We start from the raw sequence: 27,115 nt of genomic DNA, 5'->3' as shown, positions 1-27,115 counted from the left end.
TAGCTTTGTGGAATTTATAAATCTAAAATAAATGGCTCAACTAAAGCAACAAATGTAACTAAGTGCAATGCCAAAAAAGGAAACAAAGAGCACCTTGTAGCCCACTTCCTTAAGAAATGTTTAGGCAGGTAAGTGGGAGTGTTTGTTTGCATGAGCAATAGCTTAACACTGAGCATTTCAGTTAAAAATGCACCTCACAGAACTTTTAACTCAGGACGTGGGACCCAGATCACTAATGGATGACACACTGGATATTCTGAAGCCCTATGGTCACGGAAACTGCAGGGAATGATTAATTATCAGTCACAGCTCAATAGCTCCAGCTTTCAGGGATGTGATGAAGAAAGATTAACGTTGCTACAAGCTGCCATTACAATTCCAGTCAACATGAAAGCCTCAAAGATTAAAGCTGCAATCACACCAAGAGGTCCCACCTCCCCAGTGCCCACTGTTATTAATTAAGGTCTCTGCGGTCATTAGGAACCTCATTTAGACAGACTACACTAGGAATTCCCTTTCCGTACCTGAGGATAATTAATTTGCCTATGTGCTTTTCCAACATATTACTTTTAAAAAAATGCACTGCTGTTAACCCTGTGTTAGAGGTCTTCATCTTCTATCCTATAAAGCTTCTGTTAATCTTCTGGCATCCAAATAAGTAAGTGAGTGTTTACAGGGGTCTTTTACAAAGTGCAATTTGATCTCTTCATTGCAGCAGCCAGACAGGTTGCTATTGATTGACTCAGTGTTACCTGATAGCCCATGAATGATTGACCCCTAGTGGTACAAGGAAGATTAAAAGCCATGTGGACAGATTATCTCTCAGGCAGCATTGCCTCATGCTGAATTCATAAAAGTGTCAGCATGAGAGAAAACTCATTGGGTTAAAAAAGGAAAGTATGTAAATCTTTTTTTCCCTTACCAAATGTTTAGTGTCGCTTTGTAAAATAATACATCAAATGAATTCTCTAAACCCTGGCTGTGTTATCATTGCTTATAAAGAGTGTCTCACAGCACTAAATTGCCTCTCAAGGCAGGTATCACAAAAGACAAATTACATATGTAGCACATCTCAAAACAGAGGTCCTCTTTTTATCTGTATTGTCATTTAACAAAAAAATCTCTGTAAGCTCACTTCACAGTTTAAAAACTAACAACACTATAGTGCATCAGGCTGCATTTCTTATATACTGATAGTTTTATGTTTACTCAAAGAAATAAAGGTAAAAAAAACAGCAATAATATGGTCATACCTCATAACTTTCCAGATTTTTGCAGAATGTCCTGATTTTTGTCTCATATTTTTAATCTGTTCCTCACAAAAGGTCTGGTTTTCTGGAAATTTAGTGAGGATTGAAGTCACTAAATAATGAAATACATTTGAGTTTCTGACTTCATATTCTTCAGAAATAAAATCTGCCCCTATTTTTGGGCCTTTGCCCCCCCCTCCCCCATTAGTTTAGGCTTTGCCCAGATTTCATGTGTTAAGAGGTTGAGATGTATGAATATGGTTTATCTGTGTATACATTTTTTAGTACTGCGCTAGAGAATCCAAGACATTCTTCTTCTTCTTCTTCAGCTACCAATGCTTCTACAATCCTTTTGTGGCAGGTGTTGGACTGTCTACTGGTCCGCACCAACCAATCGAGTGATAACACCAAGCCAAGTATCCTATATGCCCCCTCTGATATGCAACCTGGCAAGTAGCACTCTGTTCCTATATGCTTATAGCTGCTTCTTCAGGAGTCAAGGACACTCATAGCCGGCATTAGGCATAGGCCAACTAGGCGGCCGCCTAGGGTGCCACTCTAGCAGGGGCGCTTTTCCAGTATTTATTTGGTGTAGGTAGACCAGGATGGGGGCACCAAGTGGTGTGGTGGGAGGTGCCGTGGAGCCCTTTTGCCTGGGGCACCAGTTGACCAAAGGCCACTCCTGAGGACACTAAATAATCCATGATGTCCTGGGCATCATTCAGGGTGTCTTCCCTCTGTGCCATAAAGCAAACTCATATACCTTGGATTGCCAAGTGTATTGTTATCCTAAGTATAACCACTAGGGGAAATAACCAGCTTTCCATGTCTGGAAGCAGGTACTCAGAATCATTATGTCAATCATTTAACACCTTAGTCATCTGGCATTTTTGTTTTATTGTGTTATATTTTATCTTACTTATATTTGTTTACCATGGCAGAGCACTGATCAATATTGTCAAATTTTATGCTCAGTCCAGGTGAAATACAAAACATTTCACAAACAAAAAACAAAAAAAAGAAACAGGAATGCCAGCAATAGCAGAGTGGTTCAGACTACTTACATAGAACACCTGTATATGTAAATTCTAGTAAAGAAGCAGAGTAAAATGTACATGTGAATTAGTTTCTAAAGTGGGTTAACCTTCAGTAATTCTGTGAGACAAGAAGGGAAGTGGAATGGAAACAGGGATAGCGAGTTAGATTATATGACTTGCACAAGCAGGAGCATTTGGCTTGGATGAAGAGATGCTTTTTGAGTTGCATTAAGTCGATGGGAAGAGCTTGCTGAAAAGTAGGTGCCTAAGAGGAGAAAGTATGTGTAGTGCTTAGCAGTTTGGTTCTAGGGGTAATGAGGGTCTGGGTTGTGGGTAATGTCTCAGGTTGTATGCGGAGGTTTGCTCATGATGTTTAGCTGAAAAGTTTGTGTTATTTGACTCTACTGAAACAAATAAGAATAAATAACAGTAGCAGCTCAAGTAGCCATTTAAACAGCCTGCTTTACTCTTTACAGTTTGTTGCTAAACATTGATTCATATAGACTCACTAGCAGGTAAGGATGCTATTTGTATGCAGTTACATCTGTAGGATGAGCTGTGGATGAGAAATGCATTCCTTACCTACAGTTGGCTCTAATAGTTGTTGTCATTGGTGCTGAGCTTTGGTTTGACTATGGTTAATAACAGTATACTTAGTTTTTGTCCTGACATTTCCTGATGAGCAGTTTTAGTGCAAACTTGTTTTTATAGAATTAATCAAAACCACAGCTGTTACTTTGAAATGAGTCAGCAGTGCACTGCAGTGTTTTTTAATGATTGATTGACTGATTGATCAATTACTATTTAGAATTTTTAAAGGTGCATTCCTTGACAATGAAAATTTAATGAAACCTGACTTATTCATAGATGTGTTGACAGAATGTAGGAAAATCCATAATAACTTATATATTAATATGTACTAGCCATGCATTGCATACTGTGTTGTGCTTTTCTCCCTCAAAGCTAAACATGCACTGTTTTTTTAATATTGTGATTCTTTATTTCTACACGCTACTTCCTGCCACTATTAATATGTTGCTGATTTGTTCAACTATAACACCTAATGAACCTAGCTATGCCTCTTAAAGTTCAATCTTCTCACTTGTGATGGCAACGGTGTGTATTTATTGGAGGGTTAAATACCTGTAGTATCTGAAGAAAGATTTTTCTTGCAAGATATTCTTTACAGACACATCTCAGTTAATCATTTGCTCTTGCATGTTTCTTTTAAATTGACAGCAATTAAACATTTATGGAAAAGTATACCTTCCTTATTTGACACCTTCTTTCTTACATTGTGAGTGGGGTGCATTGAAAGGAAAGGAGTGTCTGGTTCACTGGGTAAATCCAAGCCAGCCACTTGCTTACTTGCTGATCTGAAACTTTAACAAGCACTAAATGCTGTTTATATAGTCTTATTTTTTACTGAAATATTGTATTGTATTGATACCTATTTATGTAAACTTAACTGTATTATAAAGCTTCACCACTTTTACTATTCTCAGTCAATGTTGTATTGCTACCACTTTGGTAATTCACCTCTATTTTTAGACCTGCCTAGGAACACATTGCTATGTGTTTGACACATCTGATATATTATTTCTGTTATCAAAGATTAATTTGCTTGACTGTAACTCACTTTACATATACCATTGTTGCTGAATAAATTACTTTGCTTGTGCATTTGTTAAGTAAAATGGTGGTACTCTGCTCACCTGTTCTGTGCTATATTCCTCTTGGCTGCTGTATTTCATTAATGCTTTTATTGACTGTTATCTTTTTACAGGTTTCTCAGTCAGACCTTCTAGGTGCTGCCCTTTTATTCTGCACATTATTGACTGTGTTCCTAGATGGGGCATGTCCCTACCAGTTTCATGCTTACTCCTCTTATCCAGGGACTGTCATGAAACTTTATCACTCTCAAACTACATTTAATTGGCCTATTAGTTCCACTTCCTTTGCATCTGTCTGTCCAATCAATTATCAGTTATGTTGCTCTAACTTACAAAACACCTCAGCTGTCTAGTTTTTCTCTCACCACAACTTTCTCTATATGTTTCACTGCTGCTCCTTGATATGTTTGTACACAGTGATGCATAGCTGGCCCAGCCAGCTTCCTAAGTTGGTCTGGTAAACTTGCACCTCACCCCTCAAGACCAAAAGAAAAAAAAGACCTAAAAACTCCAGGAATGCCAACTGGCTTCCTGCTGTAGGCAGTACCCAATCCATGTCCCTCTAGGTCCTCAAATGAAGGGCAAAATAAAAAAATACAGGAGCTAATCAGATGTCTTCTCTCTACACCCTGCTCCTGACCCTCCTACCTCACATTATCTTTAAAAAAAATTATGCTCCTACTTCTATTGGCACACCAACTAGATGGCCAGATACATGCCCCCTCCCATGTCAACAGAAGACCAAAAAAAGGCCCACTCATTGCACTGGAGTACCAACCAAGTGACCAGATACATACCCCATCCTCCTGCCCAAGCTCTTCAATGAAAAAAAAAAACAACAAAAAAAGTCCACTCATTTCACTGGAACACCAACTAGGTGACCAGAAACACACCCCTCCTCCTGCCCCAGCTCTTCAATTGAAGAGCAAAAAAAATGTTTGCAATCAGATAACTGGGGCTGCTGAAATACAGGAACAAATCAAGTCCCATTTCAGTGCCCTGCTCCCAACTGTCCTTCCTCACATTTTAGTTTATTTTTTTCTTTTAAACTGTAGCAAGCAGCTGCCACAGAATGTACCCCACATGGATTGCTGCAGTGGCTATGTTTTACTTTATTTTTTTTTTTTACTTCTAAACTGCAGCAAACTTCCTACTACAATATACCAAGCAGTTGCTATAAACAGTTAGACCATACATGGAGCACTATGCCCTGATTTTACTAACAAAAAAAAAAAAAGAAAAGAAAAGAAATCTCTTTTTTTTACTTTTTAACTGTAGCAAATTGCTTGCCATAATATAGCAAGTAGTTGCTACAGTTTAGACCACACACAGAGTGCTGCAGCTCTCAGGTTTGACTGCAAATGCAATATTGGCTTTTAAAATCTGGTATGCATTAAAGAGTAATCTGTATTAGCTGAGTGTGCCCCCCAACACATTGATCCCGGAGCAGTTGCCCCTCTCACTCTGCCCTAGCCAGACTACTTATATAGTCAAGATGATCAAATGAAGATATGTTAAAGGGATGTGCATTCAAAACAACCTTCCATGACCTGCACTGATAAAGAATTCAAATGTCACATAATATCAACACCTCTTTTAATGATCCATTTACAGTAATATCACTGTATATCATACATATGTTTATATAAGCTACATCACACTAACTATAAAAGAAAGATGCAATGAATATTTATGATCAACAGTTAAGTATGTTTCAAATAAGCAAAGTTATACTAAGTACTTCATGTGGCGTATAATATATTAAAAAGTAAAGCATTTGTATAAAATGCTAAAAAAACTCATAAAAATTCACAAAGTCTATATATATGCCTTATATATTGTATATAATTACTGTATCAATTTGGTTCTAGATTAGTCTGTCATATCTTAAATGCTGATTCATAATGACTTGCTCATGAACTGTGACACTGTTAGGAGTAAGTTGGTTACAATATATATTTACACTAACATCAGAAACAGGGAAGGAGGAGTTACTTATTTTCTTAACTTTGACTTGAGCTTGCAGAACTTTCTGGGGAAAAGTCACTTTGAGAAGGGGGTGATACCCGAAGTGACACTTAATAATTCTGATAACTGAACAACTGAACTTCTTCAAGAGCAAACTGTTTAATTAAGTTTGTTTTATTTCTTTCTTATTCCTGTATCTGAACATGTGAACCTTCCACATCAAATTCTGTATACAGCAGACCATTACTTCAGTGCATCCATTGCTTTGTGGATATCTGGCATATGAGATAATATGTCTAAATTCCCATTGCTTCATAAAAGTGCATTTTTTTTGTTTCCAAATTGTGAATCATTCCTTGATAGTACTCCATTTGGTCATCCAGGCTTAGCATGGTAACAGTGGATCATCTCACATGACTATATTGCTTCTGAATATTTTGAATAAATGACCATTTCTTCCAGCCCTTCAGTGATTTCAGCTACTGCTCTTTGAAACACTTCTTTGGCTGATATTCCAAACAACAATCTTAGAATCATGTAAATTCACAGAGTGGTGCAGAATGTGCACGGCTTAATCTAGCCTAATTAAACAAAACCCTTGACTAACATCAATCATAGAGAATGTAACATTAACATTAAGATTAAGTTGAGAAAACTTCATTTGTTTGAAGTGTACAATGCTTCCTTTTAGTTACGTATCACTACATAATAGCTTTGGTTTACTGTCACATGTTCAACACTACTGTGGGCAAAAGTGCAGATATTCTAAGAAAATATTCAGAAATCACAACACTGACCACAGTAAATGCCGAACTGAGCATTTCAGTGAAGTCGAATGTTGAAAATTTCAGCTTCACTGAAATGCTCATAGCTGCTAAACATATTTTAACATGTTTTGCAGGGGAACAAGCCCCCCTGCACCCCCACACCGCCCTACTTATATATACAAACTCCAAGATACACTGAGGAAAGGGTACATTTCACAATTCCCACTATAGTGCGATCTGTACTACACTGCCAAACCTTGCTATAGCAGCTGTTCACTGTTGTAAGGTTCAACAATATAGTACTCGCACTAATGGTTCTGCTACCTGATTTACACACATACGTTAATCACACACAGTGCGATCGACTATGTGGTTTGTAAACCAATAGCTTTATCTGCCTTCATAACTGTCACCAGTCAGTTTCATGCACTTTGCATCTTGCTCAGCCTTGCATCTTCCAATCTCCCAATCCAGAAGTAGCATCTACATTTCATAAGCTCTCTCATAGTCAATGTGTTGAACAAAAACTCATTCTCATACCTGGCAGAAAGATTCAACACTAGGGAGATAATGTACAACCACAGGTTTCAGCCTGGTCATGCTCCTTCTCTTTACATCAACTTGTCAAATGGAATATTCTGCAACCACATTTTTTCTTTTCTAGACCCCATACTCAGGAAAACAATATCTATTACAGTGTCTTCTAATGTCTAGCAGTTCAAGACAAATCTCAAATAACACATTTCAGAAGAAGAGGATTGTCATTGTTTTATCAAGAATGACCTAAATCTCTCCTTGCAGCAACTGCATCCATCACACCTACTAACACTTACCACTCTTCAATCCTCATCCCTTCTCCTCTCCTTCTTTGCTTAACTTCCTGCCCATCTCCACATAATGAAATATTCACACAATCCTTCAGCTTAAAGTAGTCAGGCTTTCAGCAGCTTCTACTAACTGTATAATTTTGACACTATTTTCTCTGTAATTAATCATACACATGCTGCTTTCACCTCTTCTAATAGGTAACCTATACTGCAAAACAATTCCAGATTTCTCTTTAAACAGGTCTTGTCTATATCACCATGTATTTTCCTTATAACTCATGTAATTCCCCTCCTTTTCATGAATCAACTACTTTTATTACAATTCCTGTTTTTAAAGGAAATCTTTTATCCACTGTTAGCGAGTATTGAATTGTGAATATTACCTTTTCTACTTTATGATATTTGTATACCTATGTTTTATCTGCTCCTTTTACAACTATGTATTTTAGATTTTTGCTTATGCCTCAGTATTTGTATTTTTATACCTTGGTTGAGGGTGAAATAAGACCTCTTGAATTAGTGCTCTTTTCCAGTTAAACTAACTAACTAACTGTAACGGATATTATTCACAATGAATGTATAACTGGTATTTTTCCAGGAGAACCCTTAATATGGCATTTTCCCCAAGGCTAAACTTGTAAATAACTCAACATAATTGCAAACATTCATCTGTGTATAGAGTACCATCTTTCTTGACCCTCAGAGAAGCACCCTTAACAGTAATTATTACATTTGGCAACAGCATTAGTACATTTGGCAAATTTGTGCACAATTATGTGGCTAGAAAAGCATGCATGCTGACATTGCTTCTCATTATTTTAAGGTACATGTGAATTGAATTTTTTCTTTTTGTTATTTACACACTTGAAGTGGTCATAACAAATGCGTGTTGTCTTTACATCCTTCTTGCACACTCTCATGTATAGCCTCTGTGCTACCATCAAGCTTACAATTCTTATTGTCAACCATTTTGTTGTCTGCACAAACCTGTTACTTATTCTGTATCTGCACAGTATGAAACCACTTAATTGTACTAAATATCTTACAGGAATTATGACCCCGTAAATATTATTGTATTTGGTACTTTCATAAGGACAGTATCATTAACATCAGCTTTAATTCTCTACACTTGGACTAACAATCAATCAAAATATGACTTGGTGGTTTTATTTTGTATGAAATTTGTATGAAGAATATGCCAGAAGAGTGCCCAGAGATTTGTACACAGTACTACAGTGAATCTGTGACTTGAGCACAGTTTCTGACAGTATACTGCATTGTGTACGAGTGTCAAGAATAAATATAATATTCTTACATTAGCATTACATTTTTCTGACCAAAAATCTCAAGTGCTGCCCATGGTTAGCACTTCATCATCAATCATTTTCACTTTTTCTTCATGAGGGTGGGGAGTTGCATCAGTGTTGCCCTCTCTTGATTCTATGCCACTTTTCTACTTTCTTCAAAAGTTATGCCTGACTGTCACAGGTCATCACTCACAAAATCCATCTGCCTCTTTACTAGTCACCCTTATTTCCTCTTGTCTTCTTCCTGTCTGTCCCAAATCTTCTTTACCAGATTGCTCTGTGCTTTTCTGCACATGTGCCCAAACCACCAGAATCTGTTCTCTTGTTCTTTTCTAACTTCTGCATAACTGGAACTACTTTGGCTTTTGCTCTGATGTCCACACTTCTTTGTCTGTCTCACAATGTGCAAACTACCATCCATCTCATGCACTTCATCTCTATCACCTCTAACAACCTCAGCTGCTCTGCCTTTATTTCCCAGGTTTCAGTACCATACAGTAGTACTGGTTGCACCACTTTACTTTTCAGCTTCTTTGGTATTCTTCTGTCATACACTATCCTTGACACTCTGCACTAATTGGCTACAGCCCCCCCAAGCACCCCTCCCAAATACTTGAAGCTGTTAAGCTGCTGAATTATTTTCTCTTCTATCTCAATTCTCAGCTTCTTCTGAATACCTCCATTTGCTGCAATTAAAACTGTTTATCTGTACTCATTTTCATCCCATGTGCCTTCAGTTTTGCATTCCATTCCCCTATCCTTTCCTAAAGTTATTGCTCAAAGTCTGCCTGTATTGCCACATTGTCTGCATACAGCAACTTTGTTGATCTGTTCGCTCCAATCTGCTTGCTAATGTAATCCTTCACCAGTATGAACGGCAGTAGGCTCAGAGCTGAACCGTAATGTACACTTACTCTCACTGGGAACCCCTCTGTGAGACAGCATACTGTTTGTATTTGAGCCATTGGTTTCTTGCAAATAGTTTGTAGTCTAAATGTTATGTATCTTATATTATGTATCAAAGATGCACCCTCCAACCTTTTTAATCTGTTGCTTTGTTTCTATTACAAGTAAATCTTGGTACAGATATTTATTTTGAATTTTACACATCTTTTGAAAACCATCATAACATTTGCATAGTCTGCAAACATAAGTATAATTAATGGCTCTACAGTGTTTTTTCTTTTTTTACATATATACACATTGCTTGCACTGATTGGGGTGCTCCCTAAAGTATTTCACTGGGTACTGTTTTAGAATCTATGCAGCAATCAGTCACATTGTTTATTTATTTTTTTATTCATTTTACACTTGATTGCAGCTTTTGTATATGTCCCGTTGCTAAGTCAAGCCTTTTAAAAAGCTATATAAATTTGAAAGTTCGCTCACTGTATACACATTGTGTGCTCTGTCAAGTGTCATATCTGCTTAATAGTCTCATGTCTTGATAATACTTGATGCTAGCCATAGTTTTGTCTATTAGTGAATTGTGGAAGTCTCTAAACTCACAGTTTTTTATATTTGTTTCAGTTCAGCCACTTAAACATCTATTCACAATTGAACTCCTTAATTTCTAGTGAAAAATAAATGTCTTCGATATTGAAGCCTTTTCTATGGTTCATAATATCCTTGAAATCACCTCAGGGCTAACAGCTCATGTATTTTCTACCCTTTAAAGTTAAAAGTGATGAATACCTTTATCCCTGGATCTGTGTCATTTGGTGATAAAATCTTGGCTGCAACTCAGTCAAAATTAGTACAATTAGTGGCTCAGGTGCTAGAAATGCCAAGCAGGGGAGGATTGGAATAGGTGGCAAGTGATGACTCCACTGCTCTGGGGTAGGGATTTGTGGTCTGATAGCTGTTTCACTGCATGCAGGTTGAGTATTGGAAACAAATTAGCTTTAACCAAAAATGTGAGTTTGACTTTCCAAGCTAGTGATGGTAGCCCTCATTATCATGTGAGTGGGGGAGAGCACAGAATGCGTTCATGGTGATGCAGGCACCTTGTCAACCACAAAACAATGGGGACTAGATCCTAAAAGGAAGCACGTTTGAGACTGTATATATGAAAGCCTCTGTGGTTCCCTCTACTACTATAGGGCAAAGTTGGTTGATGAGCATGTAGGGTTGACAGTGGTCAGGCAGTGTGGAAAAAAAGCATACAAAATATGTTATATACTATTTCCACTGCCTCATTAGTGACAAAAAGGAATGTTACATCTTGGATCATTTTTCTGACTTTTCTGCGATTCAGTTTATAATGAAATACACATATTAAGTACAGTGTGATTAGCCTCATAATCTGCAGTTTTGCCATTCAACAATATTGATGGTAAAATAAGAAAAAAATGAAATTACTGTAAGTGAGAGTGAGATTTGCGATTAAGAAGTAAGTCATTTTATAAATAGGAAAAACTACTGTTGCTTGTTTTAGAATAAATGTTAATGTGAAAACAAAACTTTTACTACTACTAATTTTTACATTAAAAAGCTTATACAGTTTGTCATTGCACATTGTTGTGCTAACGTAGGCATGCTTTGAAATGTAGGAATTTGCAAATGGAAGAACATTTCTTCAGATACTGAGGCACTCGGTGCCAAACTGCATTATATTTGAAAATATGTAGAATATGTACACAGTTGTATACATACAGTCAAGATAAGTCAATACAGAGTAATTATGCATGATGTGCAGTCAATAAAGATGTGTACTGAGCTGCAGTAATTAAAATGTCATATGACACACTGACTGAGCTACTGTAATTCCCCTTTAAAGATACAGCCACAGTATTAACACTATCATCACCACATAGCACACATCTGCACATGCTACATTTTCCCCATCACTATAGTCTTCTTATTTTCATCCTATATTTATTGGATACTTAATCAATTTTGACTCCAATAATAAATCAAGACACAATCAGCCAGCATTTGGTAAGTACTCAGAACGTGTATAATTTGTTCTTCTGGCAGGTGCCAAAATATGTAATAAGAAGGACTAATATAACATAAATTCATTCTACCTTGTGAAGTTAAGCAGTGTAACCGTACATGAGTCTGGCTGTTTTCTGAGTTGTTAACTCTGACTCTGACAGCAGTTTGTTATGTTCACTGCTAATGTTTCTGAATTGCAGAACTCTGGTCATGTACTGGTATATTTTTATTGTGGCACTGGGGTTGTGATGCCATATCTATTAGTTTTGTGGTTAGTCTGCATCTAGGGTTTGTTATGTTGTATATGCAGCTTTAAGACAGGTAATGTAGGTAGCAACAAGAGGTTTAACAACAATTAATCAGGATGATGACCTGCACTCGTAGTCATTCTTGAACAAGAAAGTACAGCAGCTCCCTTAAAGGCATTTCATTTGCAGGGGCACTTCAACTTAATGTTCTGTACCTCACAGTTCAGTTTCATTCCTCATGGGCTGACTCACATCCACATTACAATTGGTGCACTAAGCCTCTCACCCCATAGGGTTCAACATATCCATAAGTATCTTAAAACTCATTACAATGTCACTCTCAGTCCAGTCACTATTATGTATGCCATCTTCTTCACTAATAATATATATTTTCAAAAATGATCTACCTGATGTCATTATAGGAACAGGCCTATTAGATAAAACTATGGCAGAACATCCTACCAACTTGCCATACAACTAAATGCTATCAACTGCCAGTTACTCCCCACCCCCACTATCAGAAGAGTATATCATCACACCATACTAGACAATGCAATTTGATGTAGTTTGAATGTATCTATTATTTGGTAACAAGGCAGGTTGGCTGATCTGAAGACACTTTTCAGCTTTGACCCAAAAGTATTGAAATAAAAGCAAAAGCCATGAACATTCAAGAAATATATAAAAAGGCATAAGAACAAATGCAAAATCATTTTTAAAGAGTTTCCATATGTTTGTTAATGATCCATTTGCAGAGACAGAGGTAACAGTAAAATCAAAGATGCTTACAATAGTTACAATATATACATATGGTCCATTTTGAATTTCAACATTTCAGGAAATGAGCAGGAGAACTTTTAAGATAACAAGCAGAGAAAGACTGCCACATTGAAGGCAGCATGTTGTTAGAATGCAATATTTCACAATGAGTTTTTTGTAGAAGATAGTATGCTGTTCAACAGAAAACTGTGAAGTCAACCATTATCCTTAAAACACGTATACTCACTTTCCTTATGCAAGTATTTGGAGAAAGCCATCTTGAATGCAATGAGAGATTCTAGGTCCCTTAATTCAGATGGGCGTCAATTAAACATTGTTGAGCCTATTCAGGCAAAGGCATATTCTTCAGTAGCTGTTGTATATGACGACCTGCTTAACTTGATAGTTAGAACTGTGCTATTTTTTTTTAGACTCCTAGACTAGGCTAACTGCCCTTGTGGGCCATTTTAAGCCTAGCCAATTACTCCATGTGAGAATCAAATCATGCACCTTGTGTTTATAAGGTAAACACCTTAACCATTATACCAAACTTTCTATAAGATAGGAAAAAGATAGAGAAAGATCAAGGTTTAAGTCCTGAGAATTTGAATTCAGAAACAAAGGGAATGGTGCAGTTATCAGTGATGTTAATAAGACCTAGATAAAGGTGTTTTTGAGGGTTTGTAAATAGCATAAGATTATTTTTTTGTGTTTAATTAGAGGGTGATTAAAATTAGCTAGTTGCATACTTTAGTTAAAAATGCTATTGTAGTTTGTTCTGGAGATCAGAGGGGCATTTACTAGCTTGAAACAGAAGGATGTCATCTGCATACAGTATTTTTAAATAATGAAAACAGAAAGGGACCCAGAAATTAACCTTGTGACACTTATGTTTAGGGTGCCAAGCAATAATTAGAAGTTGTTGGTGTTGACTTGAAATGTTCTATTTTCTAGGTAATTTTGGAACTACTTGATAGTGTTGTAGTCAAAATTACATTTATTTAATATCATAAGAAGAATATTGTGGTTAACAGTTTTGAATGCCCTGAATTTATTTATAAATGACCCAGCAGCGACCAGACCGTTATTAATGTTATTAAAAATTTGTATAGTTGCAGTATAGCAAGGCAGTGGTCGTACTGAAGGCATTTCTAAAACCATGTTGTTTGTCTGAGAGCAAGCCACAGCCATTAATATGTTTCATTATTTGTTTGCATGGGATTTTTTTCAAATATTTTTAAAAGTGGGCAGAGAGTGGAGTTAGGTATAAAGACCTTTATAGTTTTGTCAGAGAGTATTTTTAAGCAAGAGAATTACAGTGGAGGATTTCAAGGTTGTAGACACTATTCTTGTTGTAAGGAATATTTTATATATGTATGTTAAGGGTTCCGCAATTTTATGTGCTGCTCTTTTTAGGAAGGTATGAAGAAACTGTGTGACCTTGAAGGAGGATTTTTTAACACTTTTCAGGAGTGTGATTGTTTCTTCTACTGAGATCTCTCTAAAATGGAGTGTTGCTGCATATTCAGACAATAGATATAGGGTCGGAAGGTTGATAGAAGTTTGGAAGATTGTGCTTAGGTGGGATGGGGGGGTCTTATATACTGCCATTAATTAAGTTTTTGTACTGTTCTGGTGGGAGACACCCATAGTTATATTTTTTTGAAAGTTGTGGGAGTGTGTTTAGGTTTTGAAATTTCTCCTGTTAATTCTATTATTTTTTTCCCAAAATTGTTTCAGATTACTGATAGCAGCAGTTTGCTTATTTCTTAAATGTATGGATTTGGCTGAATCAGTTGCTATTCTAGTTTGCTTTCTTAGTGTTTGCTAATTTGGCAGAGATTAGAATTATTCAGGTTTTGTTTCCAGGCTGACCATTTCTTATCCCTCTGTTTCATGAGGGTTTTAATACCACTAATGAGCCAGAAGTATTTTTGATCCCTCAGTCTCATGCATGAACGGGAGTAGAGGGGGTTCTGTATGGAGGCAAGGGTATTAGTAAAGTAAGGTAGTGCATTTGTTAGGTTGTTTATGAGATTTAAAGAGGCCCAGCCTGTGGCTTGGGAATGATAAACCTATTACAATTTCTTGTGGTTTCTTTGCCTTTCTGAAACACCAGTCTGAGAAAACAGGGCAGGAATCAATGAGTTAGGAAAAATAAAGACACTGGAGCTGCAGCAGCATTCAATATTTATAGTAATGAGATCTAGAGTAATATGGTTTCCTAACATCTGGGTTTTTTATGAAAGGATTCATCGCTAGTTGTTCAAAGTTATACAAGTTTACAAAAGGATAGACATTTTTTGGGTTAGGTAGAACCTGTACCTGTTACATATACATTGAAGTCACCTAATACAGTAGTATTGTTAGAGAAGCCATTAGTAAAGACATTATGGAGGGTATCTTTTAAGATTTTTACTGAGGAGGGTGGGAATGTATTTTACAGAAACAGTTATATATGATTTTCTATGCTAAGGTTAGTTGATAAACATTTAGTTCTGTTGTTACTGTTTTGAGAACTGGAGAAATTAGCAATGTCTAATGAAGAGTTCATTATGATTAGAAAGCATAACGCCCCTTCCTGATCTAGTAGCAGGCCTGTTGTCATAGAAGATACTATAGTTAGATTGCATATAAAGAGGAATTGTAGTTATTGTCTTTAATCCAGGTGGTTTCAGTGAGTTAGTCAGTTTTCAGTGGAAATCCAGACTTCCAACATGGCCCATTTATTATTAATGCTGCCAGTGTTAATGCATGCAACTTTTAGACCTCTTTTGTTTGTAATGCTGGTATTGCTAGTCAGGAGATTTGATGTTCTGGGTTCAGTAATGGTGGTAAATAACTAGAAGCTGCAGTGGTTGTGGAGGGTTTCCAGTCTGCAGTGTGTGAATTTATTTGCAAAAATGGGACAAGGTTGGAGTGTATTTCTACTTATTTAAGAAGTCTGCATCTCACATAGTACAGTAAAGAAAGGTTTAGAAGAGAATTGTTTAAAGGAGTTGGAGAACTGGAGCAAATCAATTTGTGTTAAGTGTTGGTTACTAGAAAAATAGGTGAGACTCTCCTTGTAGCACTGAAGGTGGCACGGTATTTGGATGGGAATTTTATGTGAGCCTGCTATGTGTATGGAGCCATTTTTGAAGCTGACTTTGTGCAAGTTATCTGTGACGTAGAGACAGAAGGATAAGCTGTGGATGACTGATGTTCTTAAAACTAATAACCTATGGGGTTACATGGGTGAAGACTAGTCAGGAGAGAACTTTATCTGTTGAGAAATAAATGGAAGTGAAGATCAGTTGTCTGACTGATAGGTATGTATAAGATCTAGATTCTATCTGATAGGTATGTGTAAGTTTAGGGGGATGGTGAATAGAAAAAAATGTTAAGAGGTTTGGAGGATATTGAAGTGAGAAACAATAGACGCCACTAGCTGCTTCTTGGGCTGAAAGTTGAAAAGTTACAGCAAAGTGTCAATCTGTGATTTGGTCTGTGTGAGAGTGAGTAACTGAGGGGTTCAGAGAATAGCAAAGTGAGAAATAATAGTCTTGTCTAACTATAACTACGACTGTATGTAGAAAGGCCAGCCCATCTCTCACTTAGGCTGAGTAGAAGGGATATGTGTAAAGAAGAGAGACAGTAGCAGAACTTGATGTAGAGATTAAATAAATAGCTATGAAAATGAAGAGTGAGAAAGAATGAGAAGGTTACATGTAAAGACTGGGACAAGATAGTAAAGTGTGCAGAGTTTTAGAAGATACAGGCATAAGAGTTACTAAATGACTGACGGAGGGGGACGAAAAGATGACAAAAAAGTCTTAACATTGACAGATCATGTAAAATTGGCAGTAGGGATTAGGGAGGGTGATAAAAAGTGAAGCGAGAAGGAATAGCTTAGCTTAACTAACTCTTGAACTGAAAGTAGAAAGATTTTAGCAAGATGCCTAACTGCCACTTAGACTGATATATATTAAAGAGCAGAGGCTCTCTGCCAGCAAGGGTTGAAATATGAAAAAGACCAGCCTATCTGCTACTTAGGTTTTCTAGCGGTGTAATGCATATGAAAGATAAATAGCAGCAGAGCTTTCTTTTGGGATTAACTTAATAAATAGCTGTTAAAAGGAGAAAAGTGAGAAAAAATGAGAAGCATTATGTATGATGATTAAAGTTAGATAGCAAATTGTGTATGATATTAGAAGATAAAGATGTTAGAGTTCCTAGTCATTGAATGCATGAAGAAGAGAAGTTGATAACATGATTCAGAAACAGATGGGGGATAACTTATATATCAGATAAGGAGATAAATGAAGTGGCTTAGCCTGACTGACTTTTAGGCCGAAGGGAGAATAGCTGGAGAACAGGTCCATTATAATTGCGAAAAGAAGAAAATGCCTATCTTTTTCTAATGCATTTGTTTGAGAAGTTGTATATGCAAGAAAGTTGTTTTTGTTTGGGAAGTTGTATATGAGCATTATTAAAACTTGCAGCAATATTGTAGCATTGAGTTTAACTGCTGTGAGTACAAAAGGTTGTGTGGTTTTAATGTCCTGAGGATGCAACTGTGGGTAGAGATCAGACCAGATTTATTGAATGATCTGGGGGGTGACTGGGGAATTGGAACTGAGAGGGAGGCTCTACAGCTCCCATAGTATTGTGACTTAATCAGTCCAGGCCTGTCCCTACCTGTGGCTTCCAAAAGGTATATGCAAATGCATGTGCTGTCCAGACATGAAAACTTGGAGAGAATCGGCTCTGCTAATAATTCCATGACAGAAAAACTGCTTAATTTGTTCCACCGCTTTAATGCAGTAAGGGAATCTTTCCACATGGTGTGGGGATAATTAATATTTGGTATGTCTTGACTGTTAAAACAGACTAGGATAGTAGAGGTATAAAAATTTAAATTGAATCTACCTGTAGAGACACAAGTGTCTTGAAAGGCTGGGTCATGCAAATTGCAGCTATGGAAATTCTCTCTGCCTAAATTTAATCATAAACAAAACAGTGGGAGTTTTAAGCATTAAGCATAAGTTTCAAAATAAGTCAGAAGAGCACTTTTTTTTCTTACTTTTCCTTTGTTAAGATATCTGTGAGCAGAGTTGGTGTAGCATTCACTGCACAGATGAAATCAGTTTACATTAAGAGAACAGACCAGCTAGCTTGGAAAAGTTTTGAAATACTTGAAGGAAGGAAAGCAAACAGTATAAACATTAAATATAGTTGTCCTGGTCCCCTTCAATAAACACACATTACAATAAATGATGTTTGATGGCCTTTATTAGACTTTTATAAACATAACTTTATTAACCAATATTTATTAATCACGACATAAACATCCATATAACTGTTACCTAGGGCAGTGTGACCTCGCTCACCCTAACCCAATAAGCAGCATCTGTACCGCCGCTAGCTTATTTATACTTATGAAGCAGCATCCCATTGCTCACTTCCTTTATCAATTATTGAATTAAACATCCAACCAAATAAGCAGAGTCCTTCTCTCACGTGCTTATTTACTTATGAAGCAGCGTCCCATCACTCACTTCATGCACCACTTATTGAATTAAGCATCCAACCAAATAAGCAGTGTCCTTAACTCCGCTCGGTTATTTTACTTATCAAGTAGCATCCAACTGCTCACTTTCCTTTCCCAACTCATTGTAATAAACATCCAACACCAGAGGGGAAAACAGAAGAGGGCAAGCCTAACCCTGTTCTCTGCCCTACCCAACCTTATAAAATAACAACAATCCCCCACTGTTCCACAAAAAAGGGGAGGGAGGACGGGTAGCAATTTCATGACAAAATGTGATTCCTTACCCAGGCACATTTGCATAAAGACCCTCCCTACCCTTACCTCATTTCCACCCTATCATTCTACATTCCCATTTAACCCTTGCATTCCCCTTCCCCACTATTTCACTTCCCAAACACTCTTAATTTTCACTACTATTTCTACCTACCCGCCGAAGATGTCCCTGGAAAAATTGGTTTGCTACCAAACCTCATTTGTCCTGGTCCCCTTCAATAACCACACATTACACTGAATGACATTTGATGACCTTTATTAGACTTTCATAAACATACAGTAACTTTATTAACCAATATTTATTAATCACAACATAAACATCCATATAACTGTTACCTAGGGCAGCGTGACCTCACTCACCCTAACCTAATAAGCAGCATCCTTACCTCCGCTAGCTTATTTATACTTATGAAGCAGCATCCCATTGCTCACTTCATTTGTCAGTTATTGAACTAACATCCAACCAAATAAGCAAAGTCCTTGCCTCCGCTTGCTTATTTTACTTATCAAGCAGTGTCCAACTGCTCACTTTCCTTTCCCAACTCATTGGAATGAACATCCAATCCCATAGGGGAAGCAAAAGAGGGCACTGCCCCTCTTCTCCACTGCCCCTCTTCTCCACCCACCAGCCTGACCAGGCTGTACCCCTCCCTCCTACTGGGAATTTCAACAATCTAACCTTACACTGAGAGTTAAGACACCGTCATTCGGTGTACTCCCTCCTCATTAAACCAAATATTTGATGACCATCATAGTATTTGCTAACCAGCAAAGCATCCCCTGGACGACTATAATACATCCATAACATAAATGCCACATAAACTGTAGTCCAACAAGCCTCTATTTGCTCAAGCCAACCCTCACAACAAACCTATCTTGTCAATAATATCTCCACACTATCAAACCTACCCAAACCCTTCAAACCAATGAACCATCGACCAAGATTTAGTAAGTTCACATAGCCTTGTCAACTATACTACTCACAAATAAATCCTCCTTGACCAACTGAACTGCGTTCTCTTGTTCCAAAGCCTGACAAATACTAAGTCTTTCCCATTAAACTCCTTCCCACAGACAACTGCAACTTCCTCAACATATCCCCCAAAACACCTGCTTACCTGCCATGCTCCATCAAACTCTACATAATCTTAAAAGCTGTACCTATACCAAACCTTCCTATCAACTCAAAGTGCAAGTAAAATGATACATGTGTTACTCGCTCTAAAGACCTTAATCTGGTATGTGGCAGTAGTAGAACCTGCTTGAGAGGCAGATTTGTCTACCAGAAGAAACTACACCTTTGGAATAAACTCGACCTTCACATCAAAGAACACCTCATTGGCCCTTTTCAAACAACATTTGCACACTAGCAACTCCTGAAACAATGCCTTAATTGGACCTTCAAACTTCTGCTTAAACAACGTAAACCAATACCTCACACTTCCCCAAACACGCATACCTTGCAATGCTGTCAAACCCTTCACCTAGTCATAAAGTCCTTCCTGCTGCTGCCAAATCCAAAGGAAAAAAGTGCTAAACTCCCGAATTAATGCTAGCCACCACGCCCCCCCATCTGCATAGCCTTGCCACAGAATAACTCCAACCCAACTACCCTACCCATACAATGCAACCCGACCTCATGTTGTTGAGGCTCCACCCCACGTTTGGGCAACCCCAAATGCACAATAAACAATACCCATACCTGCTTCACTTTGCTCCTGATATATGTCATCCTCACTTGTCCCAACGTTACTCCCAAACCACACTCTGACATGCCTTAGTGAATGAAAGCAGATTACCTGCAATGTCACGGTACACCACTCCAGCATCAAGAACATCCACCCCAGCAGAATCCATCACATTTCAAATTCACTTCCTTCAGGACTCCAACTGACGCCCATTCTGTGCTTTCCCATCTCCAAAAAGAAAGGCTGTAAATCTTCTCCACACACAAACCAAAGCTTCCCAATGACATAATGACATCAGGGACAAGGGTCTATCTTGTTCCTCAACTGCATAAAGTGTGCTACCAACTCAATTATGTAAGAGCTAAGTACTGCATATGAGGGATACTATAAATATCAAAATATCTGGGTCACCACGTGATTTCTATACAAAACATATGTAGCACTACATGGCCAAATTAATTTCCAAAACAGTCTTGGGGACATTTCTGTAAGCAAGCACTACAAGAATATCCCCACACAATCACTCTTCCAAATTGAAAGTATAGATAAAATAACATTCAAGTACAATCTTGGCAGTTCCACTCCCCCCATGTGCTGCTATGTTATACAAGTGAATGCAACAACATATACACCGTAATGAAACTTAAGGCACTTAAAAGTAAAATACCTCCCTAACATACCCATCCCTCTCAGGTTCAACCATATTGAGGAACGTTCCTCATTTGGGGTCCTAAAAGTTCATGTTCCTCAAAGTTCCACACTGAAAAGCCAGTCACACATTCCATGTTAACAATTTAGCTGAGATCAATGGCAAATAGAACAGAATCATTCCATTAAAAGGTCCATTCTACAAATAAAATTATCACCTTTTAACCATCCTATAAGCTTCCTCAATAAAATTATTAGTGAGCCATTAGTAAATGTTCCATCTTACCTATTTGTGCCACATAAGTGGCAGCGATCCTCGACATGGAGATGGTAGGAATGACAATAATCACAGTAAAGAAAAAGTAGACCATTCCATACTTCTGCCAATACAGCAGATTATAGAAACTGTGACAGCATCCATGTAAAAGAAGAGGCTTGAACAAACAAATCCCCCATAACATTGAATAACTTAAAGTCTTAGATGACAAGCATGCACCCATCATCACAGGAAAAAACCCTGTTCACTCAAGCACTCATCCACTCATACCCACATAAAAAAAAAACACACAGCTCTCTCAGCTGCTGACACCAAAAGCTCTAAAACCCCCGCCCCCTACACACCAGTTAAATAGTTAACACGCATTCCTGTTACTTGTCTCACTCACCAGCCTATGAAAAAGAAGAAAAAAAGCACAGTCACTTCACCCCATGTCTCAGCTCAGGAAAACCAGTCACTTTGCCTTACCAGTGGCAAGGTGCAGCCATGGCTATTCCACCCCTCACCAATGGTTGCTAAGAAACTGGAACGCTTGCAGCAAAACTTAACCTCAGTACTGTGTTTAAAAGTGCTTCCCTAATAAAATTCAGCAGCTTAGTGCACAGTGCACCATTACTTTAGATAAAAAATATATATATTGTTCCCAAATTCCAGCAAGTTGCTAGACCATCAGGACCTGAGCTAGCATGCATTTACCAGGGAATACAAAGTCCAAACCTCAAATGCTACTATTATTTGCTGATTTTAATTGTCAAACATTTTCCAGAAAACCACAAGGTATACAAGGAACAGATCAAAATATGAAGCAATACTTGATCAGTTGATTCCGACCTGCCACTTTAAATGGTGAATGGAAAGGATGTCCTCAGAGCTGTTTCCCCATGCCCACTAATGACTCCAACATGCATGCATGTATAGACTGTTCCTTTAAGGAGAGCACAGCCTGCAAAAAGATAAAAACACTACATCAAACCAATGACCAGCTCTGCTGTTGCCCAAGCAAAAAGACCCTTGACACAAACAGTGGCACCTAGACCCACAACACACTGCAGCAACACCTAACAACCCAGGAACCATGCTGTGACAAACAACAGACCACTGAGGGAACTCAACCAACAACAGCACAAATCACAGAAACATGGACAGGGCCTAAAATCAAGGAACCACCGATAAGCTGAACTGCCCCACCAATTCCCCAAAATGAGAATAAATAAGTAACTGTCACCAAACACATCACCTCCATTCATCCACTCAGCCAACACCACAAAACACCAATGAACCACAACCAGCTCCACCATCAGACTGGCAAACCCCTGCCAGCATTCATCAGAGAAAAGACAAGGGGCTGGATTCACTAAGGCTTGCACGGAGTCGAGTAGAGTAAGACTCCATGCAGCCAACATGTCTGCCGAGCGATCCAGGAACATTTGCTGCTGAATGCTATGCAAATGAGGTAAATTTGCAATCCAGGAAACCCTAACCTGTCTGAGTAAGAGTAGTGTTATTTGCAGAAATGTACCATTCTGCAAATAGCAAAATGGAGCCGTGACAGCTCCAAATAAAGGATGCATCCAGTTGAGGAAGCATGCCAATGGCCAAATATATGGCCAGTGGCAATTTTTCCCATTGCAAAATAAAAAAAATATATATATTTTTTTACCTCGATCTCCGAAGTTTAAGCATAGCGCAGCATCGCGCAAAAGTGCTGCACTCTAAAACCATGAAAAAAAAATAAAAGCCACAAATAGGGATTTTATTCAAAATATTCAACTGCCATGTAAGTGAATGGCAGGCTGAAGACAACATGGCTACTGAGTAGAGGTTGCTAAGGGGGGAAGCTCAGTCTAAGAGATTTAACCAAGCAATAGCAGGCAATCCTATGCAAATGAGGGTAAGGATAGTGAATCCCAATTTTACATGGCATATGAGCAAAGTCTGTGGAATGTAAGAGTAGGATAAGGGGAGTATCAAAGTAGAAGATAGGTGACATCATGAGGGGGGTATGTATAAAAGAATGTAAGCTCATTGGAGCAGAGTGGCATGTGTTTGCTGTCAGTTACTCATCACTGGAAGAGGCGTGTCAGCAGGTATCCTAGCTAAAGCCAAGAAATTGAAGGTGTATGTCATGGATAACACTAAAGTTTCTTGTAGAAGTGCCTGCAACGTGTTTGCGCACGGGTGCGAGCCTGTAAATCTGAGTAAAACTGTGTGCGCATGTGTGCGCCTGTGTGTGCGCGTTTAAGCCAGAGTAAGCATGTGTAAGGTTGTTGAAATCTGTGTAAGTGTGTTTGTGCCTCTGTGCACACGTTTAAGCAGGAGTCAGCAAGTGTTAGGCCGTGTAAGCATGTGTGCGCGCGTATGAGCTGGTGTGCCCATGTTTGCATGTGTTTGCGCGGCGCTGCCCCCTGTGGAAACAGAAAGGGGAAAGGAAACACAACAAATAGTAGGACGTTAACCAAGGAGAGCTAGCAGAGCTAGCAGGTGAAAACAATCAGAATCAGGCAATTACACAGGCAGTACATTAGCCCAGCCCAGTACTTAAAACTCTGCAAACAACTTTCCACCATGTTTTCCTCACAGACACTGCAACACTGCATTAAATTAATGAAGTGAAAACTTAAAAAGCTTTACTGAGACAAAGAAATCTTAGGGGCTGCCGTTGCTGTTATAAGGCGACATATGCAACATGCTGAGGGTGGTGACAATGCGAATGCTGCTGAGCAACCCACAGTGAGGAGACGGAGAAGAGTGTACAGGCCCAGGGTAACCTACCAGGGGCTACATGAGCTGGAGATAGTGGAGTGCTATAGAGTGGACAGAGACCTCATGCAGCAAATTGTTGAGCTGTGCAGGCCATGCCTCACACACAGAACCAACAGAGGGGAACCCATCCCAGTGGAAACCAAGGTATGTGTTGGCCTAACAATACTAGCAACAGGTACCTTCCAGAGACCAACTGGTGATATGATGGGGATTTCACAGGCATCAGCATCCAGAGTACTGCACCAGTTCCTGAATGCCATGTCAGCACATGTCAGTGATCATGTATATTTCACCATTTCCCGTGAGGCATTGGCCAGCAATATGCGTCTTTTCCAGCAAATAGCGGAATACCCTGAGGTAGTGGGTGCAATAGACTGTACACACATATGCATCAAAGCACCAGCTGGTGAGTGGGGTATGGCCTACTTTAATTGCAAGGGCTTCCCCTCCATCAACTGCCAGGTCGTGTGAAGCCCAGGGCATAATACTGAATGTGTGTGCTGGCTGCCCTGGAAGCTACCATGATTCTCATATCTGGCATCTGACACAGCTGTACCAGACAATTGCCAATGGGGACATCCCTCATGGTCACCTAGTGGGGGATGTTGGATATGCACTGGAGCCGTGGCTGATGACACCCATCAGAAATACACACACATCTGAACAGGAATGCCATAATGAGGCACACGCACAAACACGAAATGTAATAGAGCGTGTGTTTGGGCTGCTCAAGTCACGGTTCCAGTGTCTGGACACATCTGGTGGAGCCTTGCAGTACACACCAACTACATGTACCCAAATTGTCATGGTATGTGCTATGCTACATAACATGATCCTGTGAAAACAGCTGCAGCAGGAGCAGCATAGGGCCAGGCCAAACAGCCCCCCAACATTGCAAAGGCCATCACAGGCAGAGCGTGACTCGGATGAGGAACAACCTGAGCCTGCCCCAGTAGGCAGAAGGAGGCATGCCCAGTATGCTTTGGCCTTGGCAAAGAGGCAATGCATAGCACATACACTGGCTCAGTAGGAACACTGGAAATTATACCTCTCTCTGACTCGCACATATAGTAAAAGGGATGCCTAACTTAACACTACCTGTTTTCAAACATGTATATTGAGTGTACTCTGTGCATCCGACATAGGCAGCCCTGCAGCACCACCTGAGGCATGATTTCCATGTTTTAAGCAATATAAAGCAGTGCTAAAAAGTTTTTACCACTATTTAGTATATGTAAACAAAATTGCACACACTAACTAGCACAACTTTGGGCAATGTTGAGCAATATTGGGCAACATTCAACAATGTTGGTTAACGTTGAGCAATGTTGGGCAAGTTCGGTCAAAGTTGGGCATAGTTGAGCAAAAGCAGGTAAACATACGCATATTTGCTTTACTGGACCTTAAGCAGTCTGGTCTGCCTAGTATGAAAATATAAAGCAGTGACAGTCCTCGAACCCAGGATACCGTGCACTATAGTCACAGTACTGAACCACTAAACCATGACAGTATTTCACTGGTCAGCCTGTATGAAGAAATGTTGATAAGTCTATGCAAATTGCCTCATGGAAACCATGCAGGCACAGCATAATCCCTGTAGAGTTATGACACAGTAAAAAATACAGCTTGATTTTCAACACACATATAGTATAAATGTTAATATTCCTCTTTGGCAAGTCTGATGATGTCAACATCCTACAAATATAGCAGTGGAAATGAAAACTCCCAGTAAAGCAGATAGTGCATCAAGTTAGCGAGTATCTTTCTAATATCATAACATAGTTAGGTAGGGGTTTGAATCCTGCAATTGCTGAGTGTGTGTGGGGGGGGGGTGTAGGTTTCTGTGTGATTTCCTTTGAGAAGAGTGCCCTTTTTGGAGACTAGGAAAACACCTTAAAAGTGGTATATTCCTCTTTGGCAAGTCTGATGATGTCAGCATCCTACAAATATAGCAGTGGAAATGAAAACTCCCAGTAAAGCATATAGCACGTCATGTTAATGCGTATTTCTCTAGTATCATAACATAGTTAGGTAGGTATTTGAATCCTGCAATTGCTGAGTGTGTGTGTGTGTGACACTGTTGGTCAATGTGTTGTGGGTTTTGCTTTTACTACTGTATGACATATCAGTATAACAACAGTATGTGCATTGCACACTTCAGGTATCTGTGTGGCAAATACATATATGTACATGTGACCTCAGTTAGTTCATAGGTGTGAAGCCTGCTTTCTACATGAATACATCTGTTACCTTTGACAGATTGTGCTGCTGCTTCTCAGACCTTAGGTCACATATGTATGTTTGTGACAAGGCCAGCCACTGTAGTGATCTGTGGCCTAGGTCATCTTTGTCACACACACCCATGACAGTTTCTATAGAATAGTGTGAGTGAGGGTTCATGCCTGGGGTATATTTCAAACATGTTCAGACACAACAAAGTCTGTCAATAATGGACATTCATTATAGGTGTACAACAACTTTGTGGATATGCATACAGACCCCTTATTGCTTATGTGATACACAGAGGGACTTCAGAATACCTTTGGAAATGTGAATACCAAAGAACAGATGACATAACACTTGGCTGTATGTAAAAATCGGTACCCGTTCTACATGTTGGGGGCTACTACCTATGTGGTACTGTCGGGATACTATGTTTAGTAAATGTGGATGACTATGCTATAGTTGGCTTATAGCTTTACAGCATGGGTTGGACAACATGTATCTGTCTGTATGATACCCTTGTGGAGGATAAGTGTCTCATCCAGAGAATGTATTGTAGGCCACTGTATGCATTTCCAGATATGGATGGACATATCCCTAGTGTGTTTGCTTGTCCCTAAGAGGGCTACATGCCAAACAGGAAGTGGTCCCAGGAATGGGTGGAGGTCAATATCACTGGTTAATGGCATAGTATAGTACCAGAAGGATCCAAATGCTACTGAGTTTCCTACATCTGTGTGTCAGTTGTCAAGTCATCATCTAACAATTGGTTATAGTCAGGCTGTTGAGATTGTGTATACTACCAGAATGCAAACCAATGACAGATAGTAACAGTATCACCCACAGCATAGTGTCAAACCATGTCATACACACATGTGTACCCAAGTTAAAACATATGTGTAGTAAAATGCATACTAGCCACCAATAGAAACTA

Source organism: Protopterus annectens, chromosome 7.part0, assembly GCF_019279795.1.
Source record: "Protopterus annectens isolate FY-2018-M chromosome 7.part0, PAN1.0, whole genome shotgun sequence".
In the NCBI taxonomy this organism is placed as follows: Eukaryota; Metazoa; Chordata; order Ceratodontiformes; family Protopteridae; genus Protopterus; species Protopterus annectens.
The sequence above is the reverse complement of the archived record's forward strand: the minus strand, read 5'-3'. Positions refer to the sequence as shown.